This window comes from Bison bison, unplaced genomic scaffold (assembly GCF_000754665.1).
Source record: "Bison bison bison isolate TAMUID 2011002044 unplaced genomic scaffold, Bison_UMD1.0 scf7180017864500, whole genome shotgun sequence".
NCBI classification, from domain to species: Eukaryota; Metazoa; Chordata; class Mammalia; order Artiodactyla; family Bovidae; genus Bison; species Bison bison.
Window position 1 is genome coordinate 7621280 of NW_011495059.1, and position 6340 is coordinate 7627619.

General features: G+C 52.4%; 1 protein-coding gene across 6 annotated transcripts in view; it reads right to left on the reverse strand.

The window, feature by feature from the left end:
• The window catches only part of EPB41L1 (erythrocyte membrane protein band 4.1-like 1), a 173728-nt gene that overhangs the window by 95555 nt on the left and 71833 nt on the right, over positions 1-6340 (reverse strand). Inside the window, exon 1 of one of the 6 annotated variants that reach the window (XM_010829229.1) lies at positions 777-796. The exons of the other annotated variants lie outside the window; for them this stretch is intronic. The gene's annotated coding sequence lies outside the window, so the exon portion shown is untranslated. Of the gene's footprint in view, positions 1-776; positions 797-6340 lie in introns of those variants that run through there. 6 annotated transcript variants of the gene reach the window in all.

Below are 6340 nucleotides of genomic sequence, written 5' to 3' on the forward strand. Positions count from 1 at the left end.
TCTAGTGATACAGTTTCTTATGCCCCTCCCCAAGTGTTTTCCTGACCTAGGGATCGAACCCGGGTCTCCTGCATTGCAGGTGGTCTCTTTACCATCTGAGTCACCAGGCAAGTTCCATGCCCCTCCCCAGCTACATCATAATCAGATCTGGGTTCCCCCTGGCCCTTCTTCCATCACAGAGGTTGATGGTACAATTTCAGCAGTAGCTGGGGTCCACTAATTCAGAGAGACCCCTAATATTGGTCACTGTGGTAAGTAGAATAAAGTCCCCCCCAACAATGACCATGTCCTAGTCCCTAGAGTCTATGAGTACATTACTTCATATAGCAGAAGGGACTTTGTACATGTGATTAGGTTAATAATTTACGGATGGCTTGATTATCCTGGATTATCCAAGTGGGTCCAATGTAACCACAGAGTCCTTATAAGTAAAAGAGAGAAGCCATGGAGTGAGTATCAGCCATGGAGTGAGTATCAGAGAAGGCCGTGCAACAGTGGAAGCAGAAGTTGGAGTGATGTCACTGCTAGGAGAGGGCCACAAGCCAAGGAATGTGGGCAGCCTCTAGGGGCTGGCAAGGGCAAGGTACAGATTCTCCCCTGGAGCCTCAAGAAGGAACACAACCCTGTCAACACCTTGATTCTAGCCCCATAAGGCTCACTTTCAGACTTCTGACCTCCAGAACTATACGGTAATAAATTTAGGTTGTTTTAAGCCTCTAAGTGTGTAGCAATTGGTTACAACAGCAATAGAAAATTAATATAGCCTTGGAACCCACCTTTCCCTCCAGGATTGAAGCCCTCAATGAAATTCTCTCCTCAAGGGCCAGTCAGGGAGATTCCTAGGGCCAGAACAAACCTCAAATCATCCCTAGGGAACAGGCCAGAGAGACACCTGGGGGGAAACAGCACCCCAGAAAGAGGGATGGTTCTGGGAGAAAAGGAGAGGCTATCTAACAGCTCCACTCCAGGCACTCAGCCCCTCAACCACACTCTCAGGTAGGGACACTGGTCCCCATCAAGCAGACCATCCCCAGGGGTAGGCTTGCTCCTCTGGTAGGCAGGGAGAGACTTCCGGAAGGCAGAGCCTGGGTGCTGGCCTCAGCTCAGTGTGAATCACTCAGTAGCTTCCTCTCCCTGAGCCATTGTCAACCCGTCTCAGCATCTCTCAAGCGCCAGGCTGAGTGCATCCACGCTTTACACAGACGCTAAAGCTCCATGATGACCCTGTGAGGTAGTCACTCCCATCATGCCCATTCAAAATTTATTTGGCTGTGGTTGCGGCACGTGGGATCTTTCACTGCAGTGGGCCGGCCCTTCGTTGTGGGTTTCTCTCTAGTTGCAGCATGCAGGCTTAGTTGCCAGAGGCTTAGCTCCCCCACCAGAGGTCAAACCCGCATCCCCTGAATTGGAAGGCAGATTCTTAACCAGTGGACTGGGAAGCCCCAGTCATGCCCATTTTACAGCCAAGGGAATGGACTCAAGCAGTAGAGAAGGGAGCATGGTTTGAACCCAGGCAACCTCACTCCACAGCCCTACTCTGCCCCCATCTTAGAGTGAATGAGGGCCTGGACACTAGGAACAGGCTCTTCAGACCTGCAAGGAACCCACAGCAGTTTCTGTACCATCACCCTGGACGCTGGGGCTGTAAAGTGGCACAGCAGTTGGTCAAGAGTTACCATCTGAAAGTCACCCACAGCATTTGACCCAAAGTCTCCCTTTTGGGGCCCCACCCTAATAGACATCATCTGAAATACAGAAAAAAACACTTTAGGGCATGTTCATTGCTGTGTTACTTAAAAGAGCAAAAACTGGGAACAACGTGGCTGTCCATCAACAAGAAAAGAGGCAAATGGATCAACGTCTTTAATGGAATCCTCTGGAACAACCCTAAAGGGGGACTTTGCATACACAATTAAGTGAAAAATGCAGGGTGGCCGTGAAGATGTACTGGGGCGAATGATGGCTGGAAGGAAACACACCAAACTCTCAACAGTACTCAAGAGTCATTTTTCCCCCTCTTCCTGTTTTCTGAAATCGCTGTACTGTTATTACTTTGATTATTTTTTAAAGGATTATTAAAAAGAAAAATTCAGTAATTGCAATGGAGCCCTGAGGACCCCACACTGAGCAGTCAAGGAGACGAGGGGGAACAGGCCAGGGAGGTAGTGGGGAAGCTGAAAAGAAGGGTGGGGTGTCATGGAGATGAAGGAAGAGATGGAAGTGGGGATCCCCAGGGTCAGTGTGGCCTGGGAGGCACTGGTGACCCAATGCTTGCCCCCATGTCCCCAACAGTATTCACAACGTAATCCAGGCACCAAGAGGAATCAGCCATCAACCCCCACATATTCCTCAATGAAGAGTCTAAGAGTGGCCAGTGTCCCCACGAGCAGCAGGCACTTCCAATGCGAACTAGGCACCAGGAGAAGCAGTGACACACCACCCCATGGCCCTCAGCTCCCAGCCCAGCTCGAGCAAAGCAGAGAAGGCCTCAGGCAGAAGAGCCTGGCCGGGATTCTCTCCTATCTCCAGGACAAGGCTCTCCTGGGCCACAGAGGAGACAGCTATTCTTTAATCCCTAAATTGTGTCTGACTCTTCTTCGATCCCATGGACTGTAGCCTGCTAGGCTCCTCTGTCCATGGGACTTCCCAGGCAAGAGCACTGGAGTGGGTTGTCATTTCCTTCTCCAGGGGATCTTCCCCACCCAGGGATCAAACTCGTGTCTCCTGCATTGGCAGGCAGATTCTTTACCACTGAGGCACAAGGGAAGCCTTCCTGGTCCATAGTGAAATGAAGTGAAAGTCGCTCGGTCATGTCCAACTCTTTGCAACCCCATGCATTATACAGTCCATGGAATTCTCCAGGCCAGAATACTGGAGTGGGAAGCCTTTCCCTTCTCCAGGGGATCTTTCCAACCCAGGGATCGAACCCAGGTCTCCCGCACTGCAAGCAGACTCTTTACCAGCTGAGCTACAAGGGAAGCCCTCCTGGGCCATAATCACTCACCAGTTCTGTAATGGTTCCCACGGGGATCACATTCTGCACAAGCACGCGCGTGGGTGCAGGCGCACATACACGCACACACTCGATTCTCGGCCCTTCCCTCAGCCTCTCTGAGGCCCATCCCTTAGATGATGGGCTTCTTGGTAGAAGCGGACACCCCCCACACCCAGAGTCACATCACCAGCCTGCTTTCTTCACCTGGAAACCTCCTTCCTCTGTCCCCCCACCTCATCACAGACCCTGGGCAAACCTGAGCAGAGGAGGGAAGGACCCCCAACAACTCGCATCCCACTTCACTGTCCCAGCCCCAGCATGAATCCCTGCCTCCTGTCACACCCAGGGCAGGCCGTGGCCAAGCTGGGTGGAGGGAGGCTGGGCCACAGAGCTAAAACACCAAACCAGGCACTGAAGGCCAGTGACCTAAGATGCCACCTCTGACCATCACCTAGTGAGTCAGCAAGAAGCAGGGCCAAGTCACTACCAGCGATCGCCCATGACACCCTCGTTCTGAGAAAACAGACCTTCCTTATGGCAGCCCACAGAGTACACGCAGGGACCACACTCCCGGTCAGCCTGTGCTCATGAGCATGGCTGGCAGAGACAAGGCCAGGACCAATGAGCCACCCCCTTTCCTGCCAGTGAGCTCAGCCTTATTACTTTGCTTCATTTTCAGCTCATCTGAAAGAGCCTCATTTGAGGTCCCTGGAGGATCTTAAAAGTGTTATTCAAACATTAGCTCTGACACACGGCCTCCCCTCCTTAGACTTCACCCGCCCAAGGCAACGCTTTGCTGCCTGCTTTTTGGTACTGCCGGGGAAGAGCAGAGGCTTCAGTCTGCCACGTGGCACCACGGGCCCTGCAACCTCCAGCCCTCCTCAATCCGGACTTTCCCCAGCTCCCTGCCTATTTTAGAGGCGGGACCAGGGAAGGGACTCGGTATTTCCCGTATGACAGGCATGCCATCTCGTTCAACCTCTGCCACAACCCCAAGGGTGGCATTATTATTCCTGTGTCATCGATGCAGAAACTGAAGCTGAGCACCCCAGCCAAGGTCACCTCACTGGCACATAGCCAGATGAGGCCAGGAACCCGGGACTGCCGAGTCCTATGGCTTTTTCAACCACTCACGCCTGCCCCAGCATGCTCTGCCCTGCCTGCAGCTCCGCCCACCCTGAGCAGAGATGGGCAGCCATCCTTAGCTACCCGGTGGCATACAACCCCGAGCCTGGGCCCAAGTGGAAGGGACAAGACAAGACGGGGCTGCAAAATTTGGGGCTTCTAGAAGAGAAGGAAAAATGAAAAAATGAGGCAATGCTAAGAGCTGGTTGCAACGCCCCATTCTGCTCTGCATCTTACAGGGGCACCTACAAAAAAGAACAGGATCAGAGCTCAACAAGAGGCCAGGTGGGAGGATAGGAGGTCGAAAAGGAGGAGATATGGGCTGTGTGTTAGGGAAGTCAGAGCTAGAAGGCCTTGGTCTTTACAGGTATAGAAACTGAGGCACGTGGAGGGGAAGGGACCCACCCAAAGCCACGAGTGAGTCTGTGGCCACGCCAGGTCCCCTGACCCATAGGTTAGTTTTCCCAGATCTGGAAGAATGAAGGGCCTGGAGCAGATGCTGCTTGGGATAAATGAATAGTGAACGAACGAGGGGACCCATCACCTCCAGAGCTGAAGGAGAGGAGCACAGAAGCCTACGCAGTACTTCCACGGGGACCCCAGTCTCACTCTAGTCTCTCACTTCCACGGAGAAGATGTAGGCAGGAGGGAGGCCTCTCCATTCACCAAAGCCCAGGCTCTACCAGGAGCCAATCACAGCCCCGGAAGGAGGCAGAAACTTTGGTTCCCCTGGCAACGCAGACAAAGGCCTCTGCTCAGCACAGCAATCAGCTGGAATAGGATGCAGACCATATTCCACCCCATTCACTCAGGGCTCTCCGCTCCTTTTCTCATAAGGAGGGAAACAACCCCATCCTTCTGGTTTTAGCTCCCGACCTCCAGCCACACCTCTGGGCCCATCTCAGATCAGAAGGAGGGGTAGGGATGGGCCTCTGAATTGGGGGCTTAGGGCAGCAGTTGAGCCCTATCCTATCTGGGGCAGGGGGTGCTTCCCAGGTGGCTCAGTGGTAAAGAATTCATCTGTCTCTGCCAATGCAGGAGACTCAGGTTCGATCCCTGGGTCAGGAAGATCCTCTGGAGGAGGGCGTGGCAACCCACTCCAGTATTTTGCCTGGAGAATCCCCATGGACAGGGGAGCCTGATGGGCTAAATTCCATGGGGTCACAAAAGATTCAGACAGGACTGAGCAACTGCACAGTAACAACCACCACCATCCTGTCTGCGGGGGTCCTCTCTTGCCAGGTGTGCACCCTGAGTTGAGCCGGGGGCCTATGTGGACGTTCCTCAGCACATCAAGCCCCCCAACCCCTGACCACTCCCCAAAAGGCCATGCCAGCTGCCTGGCATGGAGCCACAGGAGTGCCAGGAAGGGCGGCACATGGCCCGGCCCAGACCCAGAAGTAATTCACAGCTGGATCTGAGCACATCTCATCACCTTCCTCCTGGAGTCTCATTTTCTCCATCTGTAAAGTGTAAAATCTAAGACCTACGGTTCTTTGGAAGAATGGCTCCCTGTCCACACTCACCAAAAAAATGTCTGAGGAGAGGAAACAGGAAGGAGCTTAGCTTACACCACTTTCAAAAGGTTGCCTGGGGGACTTCCCTGGTGATCCAGTGGCAAAGACTCCAAGCTCCCAGTGCCGGGGGCCCAGGTTCGATTTCTAGTCAGGGAACTAGATCCCACATGCCACAACTAAGACCCGGCACAGCCACGCAAATAGATTAATATAAATGTTAAAAGAAAACAAAGAAAGCAAGGTTGCCTGGCCCTTGGTCCAGAGTCTGGGAATGCATAAAACATTCCCATTCACTGGAATTGTCTCTTTGTACACACTTCGAGAAGACGAAAGAAAATCACAAGAAAACTGATGGACTCTGAAAATAGCTTCCAAATACAACCTCCGGCTCAGCCACCTCCAGGCCAAGCCAGAACATCCCCACTCCCTCATCCAGACTCCAGCCCAGCAGGGACAAGTATGTGCAATGTCCCCACAGAAGGATCCCTTGTCACTCAGGGAGGAGTCAATTATTCAAGATTTCAGAAAGACTTTCCACATCGAGAGTCAGAATAAAAAGAGGTTTTTCAGGAAGCTTCTTAATTCTCAGAAAAGTCTAACTATTGGGTCCAAACCTATGTGCATTCACTATGCTTTCAGCTCTATGATCCCTCAAGCACCTTAAAAAAACCTTAAAAAAAAAAAAAAAAAGATAGAAAAGGGC